This window comes from Schistocerca serialis, chromosome 1 (genome assembly GCF_023864345.2).
Source record: "Schistocerca serialis cubense isolate TAMUIC-IGC-003099 chromosome 1, iqSchSeri2.2, whole genome shotgun sequence".
Taxonomy (NCBI): domain Eukaryota; kingdom Metazoa; phylum Arthropoda; class Insecta; order Orthoptera; family Acrididae; genus Schistocerca; species Schistocerca serialis.
This window is the reverse complement of record NC_064638.1, coordinates 1,222,565,306-1,222,583,907: the sequence shown is the minus strand read 5'-3', so window position 1 is coordinate 1,222,583,907 and position 18,602 is coordinate 1,222,565,306.

Genomic DNA, 18,602 nt, shown 5'->3' with positions numbered 1-18,602 from the left:
CATTGCATTGTTTGAACGTTATGTCTGGATCTAGGAAAACACATAAAAATAGATTCAAAAGCATTTTGTAAATTCTGCTCTAACAAAATTGGGTAAAAGACATGTGGTAAATCAAGAATCTAAAACACTGACAAGTATTTAATTTACTAGCCGATAACCCTTAAAAGTATATAGAAGGAATGTTATGAAATAATAAGATCTCATTTGAAGCTTGCGGAAGTTTGAAGAAAAAAGCTTAACTTCTATCTGCATCCTTAGCTCGTTTCTGCCAAGTTCCAGATGAACACCAATTACAAAGTCACACATACTGTCACGAGTCGGTATCCAGCATCATACAATGGAATGATGTGGGTAACTCATCTGAAGGTATGTGTGAAAGCATTCGAAAATTCGTTAATAGAATAACCAAATAATTGAAATAGGTGACTAATTATCAGTTTTCTTTGTTATTAATTTTATTAGCAGCGTTGCAATCTAAGACCTAATAATCACACGTAAGAGTATGTGTTGGTAAAGAAGTCCTGAAAAGCTTACGTAAATCTCTGATTGACCTTCGCATACCGCTCTCTAAATAATATGAGGGACTAAATTCTGGCATGCTTAATAAGTCGAATATCAGTTAAAATAATTGTAGTGTTATAATGAAATATTACAAAGAAAATTTGAAATCAAATTATTTTTAGAACTGCCAGCCTTAATTTTAGAATTGTTAATAAACTGTTGATTCGTAGTGCTGACAACACTCAGGAATTTCTCCTTCATTTTGAACACATTCCATTGCATGATACATCTTAAATGTGGATCGCTAATATTGTACTGATATTAATACCAGTCGTGCATGTTAAATACCGATTTATTTGTATAAAAGGAATACAAGCACACAATGAGTTAAGATTTTCTTCCATAAAAACACGTTACTAAGCAAGCGAAATTCATGAATTTCTGTAAAAAACTGTGGTAAATTATCAGTGTGTGGAAAGACAGACCTGAATTAGAATCCTGGTCTAGAATCTGGTAACAAAATTAAAGGTTCTCTCTTGTCCTCTGTCTTTCTCCTTTCACTCCTCCCTCTATCTCTGTCGCTCTCTCCCTCTCTCTCTCTTTCTCTCGCTATGTCCTTAGTTTTACTACCGCATGCGAAAAATTTAATAAATTGACACAAAAAAATGAAAACTAATCCTCTTGAAAATACGATATTAAATTAAACATAACCCAGGTTTAGGAAGTGTACATCTATAGAGACATTAATAAACTTCTTAGATCCTTCGGTAAAAACATTACAGGAACAAAAGAAAATTTATAGTTTCCGTCGGGATCTTTCTAATGTAGCTTACTGTGTATTTCATAGTTGCCTACGGCAACTTTGGAATAAAACGTAAGGCTGTCGACTCTCTAAACTCATATGATGGAAAAAAGAGAGCAGTCTGTAGAATTTAGCATCATACGGAATGTACAGACATAAATGTGTAACTCTAAATTATAGAGCTACGCCAATGTTGGTATTAGAAACATAGCCAAGCAAGAAAAACCATAAATTAAACACCTTACAAGAAGAGCAGTTAGGTTACTGGATTGCCGTAAACGATCCTCAGGAACAGATAAGTTTCTAAAGTAACAACTATCCGAGAGGAGATATTGTACGAACAGACAAAAATTAGAATAAAAAAATGGTTCAAATGGCTCTGAGTACTATGGGACTTAACATCTTAGGTCATCAGCCCCTAGAACTTAGAACTACATAAACGTAACTAACCTAAGGACATTACACACATCCATGCCCGAGGCAGGATTCGAACCTGCGACCGTAGCGGTTGCTGGGGTTCCAGACTGAAGTGTCTAGAACCGCACGGCCACCGTGGACGGCAATTAGAGTACGTATATGCTGGTGGTAGTCAAGCGCAACTTTCTGGAGCACCCAAACGAACTGCAGAAGTTAGGAAAGTACTGATGCTAATAAACAGGATAGTTACTCTATTTCAACAAAGATAACAACATATATTTATCCATAACTCTGTAACCTTGACTTCGCTCCTACAATGATTATTTCATTCTGCTGCGCCTGAAGTGTCAATGAAACATTGCATATAAGGACTCCTGTATATTACAAAGAGATCAGTGGTATTAAGTAAGCTGACAGTGTTAATTTTTTTTAAAAAAGTGAAACGTGTATTAAATTTCCACTTCGTATCTGACACTCAAGGGCTACAATAGCTAATCAGCTTTGCTGTGTCACAAATGTCGATGAAATGTTCCTATCAGCACTCCTGTATTCAACTATAAACCATGACAAAATTGAAGCAGATATTCTTCATAAGAATGATAACATTAAACTGTGATTTAGAAAAAACGACCGAAAAACTATCGTTTCTAACAAAGGATGAATTGGTGCATTATACGAAAAAAATAGCTTAACACTGCGTCGGCTTCGGAGATCAGATAGCCGGGAGCAACCATCCTGCAACAGAATTGCGTGTGAACAGCAACCGAAAATATTCTTGAGCTCCGTTTGAGCACCAAATACTCGAGGGTAATTGCTGGCCTGCTGCTAGGCCGCGGCCTGAAATTTACGTAATGTCGGTACTTAGTGAAAGAAGGGAACGACGCGATTACCACGAGAATAAATATGAAAGCAGATAAAGCAAGTTGATACAGGATTTGCATAATGTGGCATTCAAATTGTGCATTAGTTTCACAAAGGGTTTGCGGTCACGAGTCCGCGCTTCTGTTTATCGCGATAGCGCGATTAAAACTTCAAAGCGGCTGCCGTGACTACAGCGACAGGCGGGCGCAACGCTATTCAGGCAGCCAGCGGGCTCACGTCAAAACACCTGTCACATAACGAACCGCGCTAAAAGGCAGTGCAGGCGGCGCAGTGAGTCGCAGTCGGGATTCGTCGTAAGAGTTCCGCAAGAGTTCTGCTAATCTTTTGCTGTTCTTCCTTCCGCTAATGTTTAACGTTGTGACATTATTATTATTATTATTATTTTCGATTATTCCCATTTAAAGAGAGCGTTTGAACCTTAATTCCTTTATAATGATTGTTTATGTTTATTCTGAGCCCAAATTTTCATCATGAGTTAACTGTATTGTTTCTTTCGCTCTGCTGTCCATTTGCATCCTGGTGTCTTCTATGTTGTGGTGTCAAATTTATGTTTTTTGATGATGTTGCTGAATTCAGTTCTATTTTCTGCATCGTTTACTTTTATGTGTGCTTGTCTGTGGACCTCTTCAACTTCTTCTATCCATTTTGTTTTTCCCCTGCCTGAGTTGATGACTTTAAGAAGTCGCTTTGAAGTTCTGTTCTCATTCATCCTGTGGATATGTCCGTAGAACTGCATTCTTCTTTTCCTTATTGTATCCGTAATCTTGTCTGTGTATTTATATAATTCTGATGTTGGTCTCTTCTTCCAGATTCATTGCTCTTCTATCGGGCCAAAAATTTTCCTGAGAATTTTCCTTTCTTGTTTCTCTATTTCTTTGATTTAGTTTGACACCTATTTGTGTTGTTTCAGATGCATACAGTGCCTCCGGAAGTACAACAGTGTTGTAGTGCCTCAATTTAGCGTTAATGGATATGGACTTTTTATAATAATAGTTCCACGTGAGTGTATATGCTTTCTGTAGTTTTCTTATTCTTTCCTCATTGGCCTTTAGGTTGATCCCTGATGGCTGGATGATTTCTCCCAGGTATTTAAAATGTGGTACTTGTACGATGTTCCCATGGGTTGTCACAATAGGCAATTTGTCTTGTGGCACTCTTTCTATGTACTGGGTTTTGTCATACGAGATTTGCAGGCCAGTTCTTTGTGAAATTTCGTGTAACTTATCTATGGCGTTAGTGGCTTCTTTTCTATTATTTGTGAGGATTGCAAGGTCATCTGCAAAAGCTAAACACTCTACATTGAAAGCTAGATCCCTTATCCCTTATCATTTAGCTACAAAATAGCAGGTCAGTAACTGGAAGCAGTGAATTCCATAAATTATCTGGGAGTACGCATTAGGAGTGATTTAAAATGGAATGATCATATAAAGTTGAGTGTCGGTAAAGCAGATGCCAGACTGAGATTCATTGGAAGAATCCTAAGGAAATACAATCCGAAAACAAAGGAAGTAGGATACAGTATGCTTGTTCGCCCACTGCTTGAATACTGCTCAGCAGTGTGGCATCCGTACCAGATAGGGTTGATAGAAGAGATAGAGAAGATCCAACGGAGAGCAGCGCGCTTCGTTACAGGATCATTTAGTAATCGCGAAAGCGTTACGGAGATGATAGATAAACTCCAATGGAAGACTCTGCAGGAGAGACGATCAGTAGCTCGGTACGGGCTTTTGTTAAAGTTTAGAGAACATACCTTCACCGTAGAGTCAAGCAGTATATTGCTCCCTCCTACGTATATCTCGCGAAGAGACCATGAGGATAAAATCAGAGAGATTAGAGCCCACACAGAAGCATACCGACAATTCATCTTTCCACGAACGATACGAGACTGGAATAGAAGGGAAAACCGATAGAGGTACTCAAGGTACCCTCCGCCACACACCGCCAGGTGGCTTGCGGAATGTGGATGTAGATGTAGATGTATTATCTTTTCTAATGCCAATTTGGATTCCTTTGACTTCTTTTTCCCATGATATGTTCCGAGCGCAATTTCATCTGGAAAGGAAGTTCCTTGAACGTTGTCCGACGGACAGCAGAAGAGGTGAAAAGGTAAGTAATGTGGGTGCCGAATTACTTCCCAATCCAGTTCCTGTATAGTGTCTTTTGTCAGTCTAATAGAACGCTGTGGGCGTCATGGTGGAGTTGCATCACTTCACGCAGTCTTCCTGGTCGTTATTCTTCAAATGGCTCTGAGCACTATGGGACTTAACATCTATGGTCATCAGTCCCCTAGAACTTAGAACTACTTAAACCTAACTAACCTAAGGACAGCACACAACACCCAGCCATCACGAGGCAGAGAAAATCCCTGACCCCGCCGGGAATCGAACCCGGGAACCCGGGCGTGGGAAGCGAGAACGCTACCGCACGACCACGAGATGCGGGCGGTCGTTATTCTTGGGTTGCATCTGTAAGACGTTTCAGTTGTTGATGAAATTCTTAGTAAACCACACCGTCGCTGTTCCACCAGATGCATGATGTTACCTGTAGTGGATCCGCGAAGGTACGACAAGTTGCTGCCTTGTTTGGGCGCAGCCATTCTGTTCTTTTCCTTGTGTTAGCATAGAGACACAATTTCTCGTTACTAGTGACGATATAGCATAGGAATTATCGAAGTTGTTCACAAGCCAATTGATGACGAGCAAGCAGAGTTGCAAATTTGGCCACCAACTGATTTTTGTGGTCTTGGTTTAGAGCATGCGGTAGCGGTATACCCGATTTTCCCATTACCTGATCACAATCCATCACATTTGCCAGTTCTCGAGTACACTGGCGTGAATCATTGTGGATTATTCTTCGTAGAAGCCTTACGGTCTTCGTGATCGCAGAGTGTCACTAATGTCAAAACGATCCTCCGTAAAACGAGAAATCTGTACTCTGTCCAGTGGCATTATTCCCATACTCGACGCAAATATTTCTGGTGGCTTCAACTGCTGTTGCCCATCTACTGAACTCAAACAGAAGAATACGTCGGAAATGTTCCAATTTCTGCACTTGGCACTCAATTTTCTAACAGTTCCATTCACTATGTCCAAATGAGGAGACGACAATGTGTAAACTCAAAAAATGTTCAAATGTGTGTGAAATCTTATGGGACTTAACTGCTAAGGTCATCACTCCCTAAGCTTACACACAACATAAACTAAATTATCCTAAGGACAAACACACACACCAATGCCCGAAGGAGGACTCGATCCTCCGCCGGGAACAGCCCCACACGTCCATGACTACAGCGCCCCAGACCGCTCGGTTAAATCCGCGCTGCTGTGTAAACTCAAATAGGAATGTAAAACAATAATCTGGTAGCCAAGAAAGCAGGAATTCTTTTCATTCAATGATTACCGGTTTCGCCGAAACTAAAGCCGCCATCATCGGATCTAGGGAGGACGGAAAACACTACAAAAGTGGTCTTAGATTCCACCTATATAACATGTATACATACAAATAAATTTAGTTGCGTACCTTAGGACACATTCAGGTTACAACATCAAGGCAAACAATGGTGATATTAATAGTTGCCTATAACACGCAGGCCTTACAAAATTGTCGTAAGTAGCACATATGTGTCCAAGAGAGATGACGTTATAACTGTTAAGTCTCTCCATTACATACAAGTGCAAGCTAGGTACTACCGCAACTCCGGCTCTGTTCTTACACTACAGGCAGCGTCGCGTGATGGCGCTAGTACCTACAGGTATACATGTTATATAAGTGGAATCTAAGCCCACTTTTATTGTGTTTTCTGTCCTCTCTAGATCCGATGATGGCGGATTTAGTTTCGCCGAAACCGTTAATCATGGTATAAAAAGAATTCCTGCGATCTTGGCTGCCAGTTAAAAGTTTTACAAACATCTAGATCGCTCCCACATGAGCACAATGTACTCCCTACAAAATCAAATAGAAATAGCGAACTACAAATAAGAAATTTCAGTCGATGAATAAACCCAAGTCTTCAGCAAGGTCCTGGAATCTCTCCTCACCCGCCGCATCCACCAGCATCTCCGCCAGCACCGCCTCCTTCCCGTTACCCAGTGTGGCTTTCGGCCGTCCTTCTCTTCCGACGAACTTCTCCTTCACCTCACTCATCTTCTTTCCGAACAGCTTAATTCCCGTCGCTCCGCAATCTTCCTCTCCCTGGACCTCGAACGTACATATGACCGCGTATGGCATTCCGGTCTCCTCTTCAAGCTCCAAACCTTCGCCCTTCCCATTAACTACGTCCGTCTGATCGGCTCCTTTCTCTCCCACCGTCCTTCCTATGTCACCATCCATAACACAGATTCCTACACCTTTTTCCCCCTCTGTCGGTGTGCCCCAAGGCTCCGTCCTCTCCCCCCTTCTGTACCTTTTGTACACGGCGGACATGCCGCCGCCGTCACCCCCCGTCCACCTTCTCCAGTTTGCCGATGACACCGCCTTCCTTGCCCTTGCCCCCACCCTACAGCGCTCCCAACACCTTCTCCAATCCCATCTTGACCGGTTCACCGCTTGGTGCAACCAGTGGTTGCTCAAGGTCAATCCCTCCAAAACCCAGGCGATCATTGTAGGCAAGACCACCCCTTCCTTCCGCCTCCTTGATTTCTATCTCACCATCTATGGCCGTCCTATCGCCCTCACTCCCACCCTTAAGTACCTTGGCGTCACCCTCGACCATAGCCTCTCCTGGACTCCCCACCTCCGGACAATCCAAGCCAAGGCACGCTCCCGACTCAGTCTCCTCAAGCTCCTCTCCGGCCGTACGTGGGGTCTGGACCCCTCCACCATCCTCCACACCTATAAATCCCTCATCCGCCCTATCCTTTGTTATGCCCATCTGGCTTGGATCTCCGCCCCCCCTACCTTTTATCAATCCCTCCAAATCATTGAACGTCATGCTCTCTGCCTCGCCTATCGCATCCGTCACTCCTCCCCCACGCGGATCCTCTACGATCTCATCCCCTTCCCCCACCTCCTCCTTTTCCTTGAAAGGATGCAGATCCTGTACACCTCCCGCAAACTCGATCCTCCTCACCCGCTCGTCTCCCCGATTCTCTCCCACCCCCGCCCGCTGCCGCGCCTGTATTCGCACGTCCCACCCGGTCTCCATCTCTCCACCATCCTTACCCTCTCCCAAGGTGGCTTCCGCCAGCTCCCTCTCCGTGATGATGCCCTCCTCCCCTCCATCTACCCCTCCTACCAACTTTGATCCTCCCGCCCTCCTCCTGTACTTACTCCTCTGGGCACCCTCCCTCCCTTCTCTCCCTTTTCCCTCTCTCCTCCTTTTCTCCCCCCTCCTCCCCTGGGCCTTCCCTCCCCTGTCCCTCTCCTCATGCCCCCGTCTCCTAAGCCATTGGCATCCTTTTTTCCTCCCCTCTCCCCCACCTCACCCCTGTTCCCCTCTTGGCAGGTCCTCAGACTCGCACACGCTCAGTGGACATTCGCGCACCGGAGATCACCGCCATCAGTGAATCGTGTGTGCCGTCATGTTTAGTGTTCAGTTTCGCCGTCACACTCCATTGTTCACCAGTGCCATCGTCTTCTTCAGTGTTTGTGCGTCGTGTCAACAGTTCGTAGTGTGGATTGTCATCGAGTGTGAACGGCTTCTTGTGTTTTTATGTTCATGTGTCTACTGTTTTTTCCCGCCGTTTTTCTAAGTGATGTATCTTCTCTGTTTATCTCCTTGTACTCTCTTCGGCTGAAGAGCGGCGTATTGTGCTGCTGCCGGCCTACCTGCTTGTTCAGGTGTGAAAATAACAGTAAAGTAAAAAAAAAAAACCCCAAAGCATTCTGAATACTAATATGCAAAACAAAAACGCGACGAATTTTTTCACCAGCCTAGTACTTTTTTGTCATCATTCAATGGAAGCATGATAACACGATGGTGTTCATGAGTCTTGGGAGTCCTAGTTACGTGGAATCTTAGTCTTAATGCAGCACTCTGTACTTCATGGAACAACTTAATTTTTGCCCTTCATGAAGTGTACGCATATTTACTAAATCAAGGCGTGTTTTTGAGAACAATTATGTAACTAGTCTTGGATTAAATGGAACAAGAAATATGTGCGTAAACCAAAGTTAATACGTCAGACATGATATTGTACGAACCGTAGATGAAGGACAAAAGGCAGTTTCCATTTTATTAGATTACCGGAAAGCGTTTACGTAGTGGCACGCTGTAAACGAAGTCCGAGCATATGGAACAGGTTCTCACATACGTGCGTGGCTCAAAGATTTGTTAAGTGATACATCCTAGTATGACGTGCTTCACTGGGAACGCTCATTGTAGGCAAGAACGTTATATTCAGGAGTGTCTCGGGACCTCTGTTGTTCTCTTTATACAGGTTTCGAGAAAAATACGGAGACACAGCCAGAAGTGCATGCTTGACAATAAACTCAGATGCTGGCAAAGCCTGCAGTTTGCGCTGTGGCATTCGACGACGAACGAGACCTGTACAATATTATCAGCAAAGTGTAGGAATCCGTCTTGGTCAGAACAGAGTGCTGTGTAGCTGTGAGTGCATTACGTCAGAGCTAGGTCAACTCAAATTTGGGCAAATTATTAGATTTTGTATGGTGGGTGCTTCTGCAACCAAGGCAGTCGAAGTCTTTGGTGTTTCAAGAGGCACTGTATCGGAGATTTACAGGGTGATCAAAAAGTCAGTATAAATTTGAAAACTGAATAAATCACGGAATAATGTAGATAGAGATGTACAAATTGACCCACATGCTTGGAATGACATGGGGTTTTATTAGAACCAAAAAAATACAAACGTTCAAACGATGTCTGACAGATGGCGCTTCATCTGATCAGAATAGCAATAACTAGCATAACAAAGTAAGACAAAGCAAAGACGATGTTCTTCACAGGTAATCCTCAATGTGTCCACCATCATTCCTCAACAATAGCTGTAGTCGAGGAATAATGTTGTGAACAGCACTCTAAAGCATGTCCGGAGTTATGGTTAGGCATTGGCATCGGATGTTGTCTTTCACCATCCCAAGAGATGTCGGCCGATCACGATACACTTGCGACTTCAGGTAACCCCAAAGCCAATAATTGCACGGACTGAAGTCTGGGGACCTGGAGAGCCAAGTGGCGGCTGAGCACACTATCATCACCAAACGACGCGCGCAAGAGATCTGACACGCGTGTAGCAATACTTTGTTTTTTTCGGTTTTAATAAAACCCCATGTCATTCCAAGCATGTGTGTTAATTTTTACCTCTCTATCTACATTATTCCGTGGTTTTAAGCTTTCAAATTTATACTGACTTTTTGATCATCCGGTATCTCGCATACCGAGAAATCTGAAAAAGATCATCTGCTAAGTCACAAAGCGGACTAAAGGTTATGTTTTGAGTCTCCGCGAAGGACTGTTGTTGGAAAGGATTTTGAAGAAAAGTGAGAGGGTAACAGTTGCGAAAGGAATTCAGAACTGAATGTGGCGCTCGCTAACCGTGTCAGCACTAAAGAAAAAGGGAGGGAATTGTAGGACAAGCTGGAAATTCTGAAACGGCTCTTAAGCCATGCAAATGCCCATCTCAGGAAAATGTGGTGCAGAAGGCTTAAAACCTGAACTGTGAAGTAGTGGAAGAAAGTAATTTGGTCCGATGAGTCTTGTTTCACATTGTTACCAACTTCTGACCGAGTTTACGTGCCAAGACGTGTGTTCGGCGATGATTTGGTTAGCCACATCGTGATATTCCATAGGCCCCATGGTTACTCTGCGAGGTCTAATTACTGCCAAAGAATATGTGACCCTCTTGGCTTACCAGGTCCATTTCATGATACAAAGTTCGCTCCCCAACGGTGATGCTCTGTTCCAAGACACAGCTCGCAGCGTCCAGGCCTAGTTTTGTGAGCACGAGGATGAATTGTCGCATCTGGCCTGGCCGCAACAGTCACCAGGTCTCAGAAGTATTGAGCCTTTGTAGTCTGCTTGGGATAGAAGGGTGCGCCATCGCTAGCCATCTCCATCACCGTAACCTGAACTTTCCACAATTTTACAAGAGGGGTGGTATAAGATTCCCATGAAAACCATACAGGACCTGTATTTACCCAATACAGGCGACTGGAAGCTTTTTTCAACATCAGTGGGTTCCCTACATCTTATTAGGCGTGATAATGTGTTCTGTTTGCAGAGTTCCCAAATTTTTGGCCACCACGGCCCTGTACATTAATCAAATGCTCGTTTGTTGTATCCTTAAGTCTCAATGAGACAGACGCACGAAGAAAAATATCCGCCATTCTATTATTTCCTAGTGAGTGGGCCAAAATGCATCGAAATCGAGAACAGTTGCTTGATACACTGGTAAGTAAATTCCTCTACACTAACGTTCGGTTTCAGCTTTCAGGATCAGTTTCCTAGTTTCCCAGTTGCTCTTCTCGAACCTGTTGTGATCACTATGTTGTTACTATTACATAGATCAGAATACTTACTCTACGTCTACATGACTCCTTTGCAATTCACACTCAAGTGCGGGGTAGAGGGTTCACAGTACCTTCTCGAAAAATGAAAACTTAAATCTTTCCGTACGAGCTTTGATTTCTCTTATTTTATTACGATGATCACTTCTCACTATGTAGACTGATGAGAATAAACTTCTGTCGTATTCAGAGAAGAGAGTTTTTGACTGAAATTTCGTGAAAAGGTCTCGCCGCAATGGAAAACGCCTTTGCCTGAATGATTGTCACCCGAACTCACTTATCATATCCATGATAGTACAAAACGGTGTGCCTTTCTTTTCTTTTTTTTTTTTTTTTGGTCTTTTTCGTTGTCCCCGTCATTCCCATCGCGTGATATAGGCAGTCTCTTTAACAGACCTATTTCTTCTTCTAAATGTTCTGTCCATAAAACGCAGACTTGGGTTTGCCTTACCGACAACATACCTGTGTGATTATTCCAGTTTCAGTTGTTCGTAATTGTAGTTCATGAGTATGAAGTTGAATCGACAGCCTTTGGATTGGTGCTATTTATCATGTAGTCGAAATTTAACGGATTTCTTTTGGTACTCGTGTACACCTTTCCTTATTTAGATACAGCTGTAATAACCAACTCTAATTTCATCTAATGCTAAAAATGATAAATATCTTATACAAACCTGTGACGCTACGTATCGCGAGGTCGCTCCTCCGTATGTCATATTGGATTGGAGGATACCTTACACATGCTGCACTTCTGCAATTGCCACCGTATCACTGCAACATGAAACCAATAAATGTGATCTGGAGCCAAGGTAACGGATTTGTCGCGAGAGATAACGATACATTGAAGCTGGCAGAAGTACTGCAGCTACTTTGTCACACATTACTGACGAACCCTCGTGGCTTACAGAACAGCATGTCATAATCCGCTTCGTATTCTGCTGTTGATCGACTCATTATCATTGAAGCAGATGACAGTTCCAGTACTGAAATACATTTCTCTGATTCTTATATGGAAGGAATTGAGAGATTACCAGACAACCGAGTGTTAATAATACAGTGAGTGGGTTCAGTATTTAACGAGACGGTGAAATCTCTGCAATACACCTTTGCGTCACACATAGCTTGCGCAGAAAAATAAACCTGTGTCCAAGTTAGAATTATTCATTGCTCTTGTTTTTAACTACAATATTGTGTTAGCTGAGCTCCGAGAGCATATTATGGTTTCCGCCTGGTCCCCTAAGTAGGACACGGTATTGGTGGAGTTTTGGCAAATAGTATTTTTCTCTCTTTAAAAAGTGAATGTCATTCGAAGCTGTATTGTTTCTCAAGTGAGTCATAATCAACTGAGATTCCAGTAAACTCGGAAGAATACATAGTGTAAAGTTTACGTCATGTTTATTCATGTATTGATATTAAAATTTGTTCTCTTCCTAAGACATAGCAAGCCCCTGTGACCGAGCGGTTCTAGGCGCTTCAGTCCGGAACCACGCTGCTGCTACGCTCGCAGGTTCGAATCCTGCCTCGGGCATGGATGTATGTGGTGTCCTTAGGTTAGTTAGGTTTAAGTAGTTCTACGTCTAGGGGACTGATGACCTCAGATGTTAAGTCGCAAAGTGGTTAGAGCCATTTGAACCAAAAACACAGAAGGAAGGAGCATTTACTGAAAAGATGAAGCTTAAAGGACGAATCGCATGTAGAAAACACCTGTGGTGTTATCTGTGTTATTGCACAAGTCTAGCAGTTGCACCAGTACCCAAACTTCTGGTCTATAGCTTCGCTCCATTCTTTTAATAAGTGTATTTCATTGCTAAACAGTGGAATGCAGTCGCAGAGTACGGACTTTCACCGCTGCTACGGAAAGCAACCGCACGGCTAACAAACGCTGAGAATGTATAATCTCTTGTCAGAGAACAGAGCCATAACTCTCCGTTCTCATAATGGGACCACGTCTGTGAAAACGCACAGTGGCGCGGGTGGAGAAGTCCAGTGTCGGATGCCGACCGTTTCTTGTTTATTCGTGTAGAATGTAAACCGATACTATCAGAAGTCCATTGTGAGCTGCACTCTGAATTCACGGTCGATATCGCGGCCGACTGTCACCATCTATCATTTGCGCTGCATCACCGGTAAATTACAGGCACGCAGCGTTCAAAGGGCCCGTGTGTCCCCACACCAGTGCCGCAGCTACCTATTATTAATGTGCTTCGCAGAGCGCTGCAGTCTCTAGTTGTGTGGCAATACCAGCGCTGAATGTTGCCCGTAATGTCCAGTTCCGTAGACAACCCCTTGTAACATGCATAATTTTCAGAACGGTATTTTAGTAAGGTGTCAGTCAGAAATAACGTATCTTTTGATACTATTACATATTTGGAGAAGATAATTCAAAATCAGTTTCGAGTATTTTGGTGTGTTAGTAGTACGTTTGCCGGCCGGGGTGGCCGAGAAGTTAAAGGCGCTACAGTCTGGAACCGCGCGACCGCTGCGGTCGCAGGTTCGAATCCTGCCTCGGGCATGGATGTGTGTGATGTCCTTAGGTTAGTTAGGTTTAAGTAGTTCTAAGTTATAGGGGACTGATGACCATAGAAGTTAAGTCCCATAGTGCTCAGAGCCATTTGAACCATTTGAAGTAGTACGTTTATTTCAAAACAAAATTACTGTTTCATGTAGTTAACATTTGCAGTTGTTAGTCATGCTCTTGTTCATGTGTAAAGCACAGACTCGACATTGTATTCTGTAGTATTTGACAAGATCGTATACTGAAGGATATAATAAAAATTGACTTGATATCTCTTTACTGTTGACAACGGATTTTTTCCAACTACCTGCATAGCGCCGGCCGGACTGGCCGAACGGTTCTAGGCGTTTCAGTCTGGAACCGCGCGGCCGCTACGGTCGCGGGTTCGAATCCTGCCTCGGGCATGGATGTATGTGATGTCCTTAGGTTAGTTAGGTTTAACTAGTTCTAAGTTCTAGAGGACTAATGACCTCAGATAGTAAGTCCCATAGCGCTCAGAGCCATTTTTGAACTTGCATAGCAAGGTAATATTTCCATCCTGCCTTTATCATGTCGTACTTTATTACTTGTTTCCTCCATGTCTGATTTAGGGCGGTCCGCCATTTTCAAGAGGTAGACCTACGTGTAACAAAAATGTTATGATTCTCAGTGAGTTTCACTGACGATTGTTACTGGTATTTCAGCCCAGTAAACTGGTCATTATACAGTAACTTTTCAGCAAGGTTCTTATTTGTCATTGTCTGACGGTAGAACATCGTCTGGAATCATATAAGGTAAGCAAGCATCAAATAATTATTATTGGTGTACTCTCCGTTACAAACAAAGATGTTTGAAAGACTCACTTCCTTTTTTGACTCTCTATACCCTGTTGGCTGGGGGGGGGGGGGGGTTGTTTTTTGGGGCCGGAGACCAGACAGCGAGGTCATCGGTCTCATCGCATTAGGGAAGGACGGGGAAGGAAGTCGGCCGTGCCCTTTCAAAGGAACCATCCCGGCATTTGCCTGGAGCGATTTAGGGAAATCACGGAAAACCTAAATCAGGATGGCCGGACGCAGGATTGAACCGTCGTCCTCCCGAATGCGAGTCCAGTGTCTAACCACTGCGCCACCTCGCTCGGTATATACCTTTTTGAGCGGTATTTTACAGCACAGTGAAATACAGGGTGTTTATAAATGAAATTCGGGGTTTTAACGCTTTATAATATTTATCATGTTAAACTTACAGTCATAAGTGATATGTCAAATGAAAGAGCAACTCAGTCAGTTTTACCAAGAACCTTATAAATGTTCAATTTGAACACCATTTGTCACACGGCACACATCAAGCACTATAGCCGAGTTCTTCCCAAAACGTTGATATGTGTGTCTTCAGTGATAGTAGCAACAGATTCTTCAATCCGGTTTCTTAATTCAGGAAAGTCTGCTACTAGCGGAGGCAACTACACACTATCATTGATGAAGCCCGAAGGGAAAAAATCGCATGGCGTTAGGTCGGGTGAACGTGGAAGGCCATGCAAAGCAAGCCCTGTCATTGGGTCCCTTGCGGCCTATCCACCGCTCTGCTATAGGCTTGATGTGTGCCGTGTCACAAATGGTGCTAACATTGAACATTTATAAGCTTCTTGGTAAAACCGTTTCAGTTGCTCTTTCATTTGACATATCATTTATAACTGTAAGTTTAACGTAATAAATATTATAAATCGTTAAAACCCTGATTTTCATTTATAAACACCCTGTATTATGGCCGCGCGACGTAGCAGCGCTGACTGGGACGCCTTGTCACTGTCCGGGCTGCTCCCCCCCCCCCCCCCCCCCCCCCCCCCCGTTGGAGGTTCGAGTCCTCCCTCGGTATAGGGTGTGCGTGTGTTGTCCATAGCGTAAGTTAGATTAAGTAGTGTGTAAGATTACCTAAGCAGTTTGCGCCCATAAGACCTTACCACAAAAAAAAAAAAAAAAAAAAAAAAAATAATTGTAGCGCATTATAGTTAAGTACTGATAACGATGTTGTATTACGTCCCATTTTACGACTTCGAATGAAGAACAGAGTAACTACTGACATACCAGTTTATTCCCCTTGTAGTCGCATATATACTGATTGAAGTACAAACTTCATTGTTCTCATTTCATATACATTACTAACAGTGTACTTCAAAAAATAATTTACACGTTTACACGCCAGACCAAGTAAGTAACTTTCATTGAATGGTTCGATATACTCCAAAGTGACACAGATACAAGCCACTATTTTCCACCACAGCCACAAAAAAAGAAAACACTTTCCGTATAGGCCATGAAGGCCCGATGGTGCTGACCGTCCCCCGTGTCATCCTTAGGTGTCACCAGATACAGACATGGAAGAGCATGTGGCCAGCACACCGATCTCCTGGCTGTCAGATTTCGTCACTGGTCCCGCTACTTCTCAATCGAGTGGCTCCTCGACTGACCTCACAAGGGTGGAGTGAATCCCGCTTGCCAACAGCACTCGGAAGGTCCGGACGGTGAGCCATGTAAATGCTAGCCAAGTCCGACAGTGCTTAACTTCTGTGAACTGACGCGAACCGGTATTATCACTGCGGTAAGGCCTTTGGTATACCGCGGTACCTGCTCGAACCTTTTGTCTCACTACCTACTTGTGCCACAGATTACCTTTATTGTACCACTCGGGCATGTGTGTGTGTGTGTGTGTGTGTGTGTGTGTGTGTGTGTGTGTGTGTGTGTGTGTGTGCGTGCAGAAAAGTCTTAGTTAAAACTGTCAGTACGTTCTGCCAATCTTTCAATTCCTTGACTATAGAAATCCTCTCCATGTGTACGCAGCCATTTCACAAGCCCTATATGAACGTCCTCACCTTCGGAAAATCTGCGTTTCTTAAGAATCATTTCCTAGATTGCCTGGACATTATTGCCTGTGGTCAGTGTCAATTGGCCTTCGTTCCCGATCGTCAACGCCTACGCTTGCACGACCCTAGTCGAATCGCTCGCACCATTTCATTACTGCTGAACATGACACTGCATTTGGCCATCGTTCTTGTTGTTGTTGTTGTTGTTGTGGTCTTCAGTCCTGAGACTGGTTTGATGCAGCTCTCCATGCTACTCTATCCTGTGCAAGCTTCTTCATCTCCCAGTACCTACTGCAACCTACATCCGTCTGAATCTGCTTGGTGTATTCATCTCTTGGTCTCCCTCTACGATTTTTACCCTCCACGCTGCCCTCGAATACTAAATTTGTGATCCCTTGATGCCTCAGAACATGTCCTACCAACCGATCCCTTCTTCTAGTCAAGTTGTGTCACAAACTTCCCTTCTCCCGAATCCTTTTCAGTACCTCCTCATTAGTTATGTGATCTACCCATCTAATCTTCAGCATTCTTCTGTAGCACCACATTTCGAAAGCTTCTATTCTGTTCTTGTCCAAACTACATATCGTACACGTCTCACTTCCATACATGACTACACTCCATACAAATACTTTCAGAAACGACTTCCTGACACTTAAATCTATACTCGATGTTAACAAATTTCTCTTCTTCAGATACTCTTTCCTTGCCATTTGGCCATCATACCATCACAATCTGTGTACAATGTAGACGTTAGGACCACAAGCAGCGTACTCTGGCGTAATTCAGCTTTGGAATGCGTTTCCAGTTGCCACGATATTTTATTTTAAGCAGGAAAAACAATCTTAGGTTGCAAAAACAGCATAAGCTATAGTGGCGCGTTTCGCTTGCTTGAGGCATCTTCAGTATTCCTTCTTGCAAGAAATACATAAAAGCAGATTAGGGGTGTGGTTCTATCTAGCATGAGAAGATGATAATTTTTTTTTAATTCTGTTGAAACGTCAGAATGAAGTGTTACTTACGTACAGGGACTGTGGCTAATTCATTAGCAGTCAAAATTTTGCTGTGCACCTAAATTGAAAAAGTAAAACCTTTAAAAAACGTTGCCCTAGACTATCAACGAAGAGCCAAATCTGCATATTGATAGTGTGACCGTGAAAGAAGCGATGATCCTTACCTTCGGCGAAGCTACACTTAAATATGGCAACACTTCCAATCTTGACACAAATACTGATCTACAGCTTTCAGTGGCCATGAATATGTGACCGCATGTGTTTGGTTTGTTTAGTTCGTGATGCGCTCAAGTGCGTGGTCATCAGCTCCTGTACAAAGTCTCAATTTTTACCAGTCCACCCCAGCCACTGTCACGAATGTTGATGGTAATGATGAGGACAACACACACCCAGTCCGCGGACAGGAAAAATCCGCAACCCTGTCAAAAATCGACCCCGGGACCCCGTGAGCCAGAGGCAGCAACGCTAGCAACTAGACCGCATGTGTGCACGCTGCTTGATACTGATGGGAAGAACTCTCATATGAATGCGCGGTGTCGTTTCTTTCAGACATGTCCGAAAGAACAGACACCACACATACATGTAATTGATTAGCCCAGATAGGGAATGGATCCACCTTCTTCAGTGCAGATGCATAAGTAAGTCTGACGTCCTGTGGGAATTTCAGACTAGCAAGAATGGAAGAAATGAACAGGGACTGCGGGCAGGTGGCGCTCGGTCGGAATTTGGATCGGCCGTGAGGCGTGCGAAGAGAGCCCGTCCAGTTGTGGATGGTGCGCTGGTTAACGCATCTGCCTACTAAGCATTGGAGACGCAGCACAGTACATATTTTTACTCGTCGTCGCTGATTCCGCATAATGTGCCAATGAAGTCGACACCAGTGATCCCATCCCTTGCCTTTTTCTTTCTACCCCCTCCACTTCAATCTTCATATAAGGCAGAACACTGCCGACGCAGTGGACGGGAGCTTCGCTAGCTGGCGTTTCTGAATGTACAGTAAATAAGAACAGAAACAGAACACACAGTGACAGTGTCCGTTCAAATGAAAAATAGAGTTAAAGTAGCTGATAAACGTAAAACAGATGTAACAACTATTAAAGAAGAGAAAAAATATCCACAACATGGCGCAATCTGTAGGCGTCAAAATTGAAGACAAGAAGCCCATAAGACAGCAGG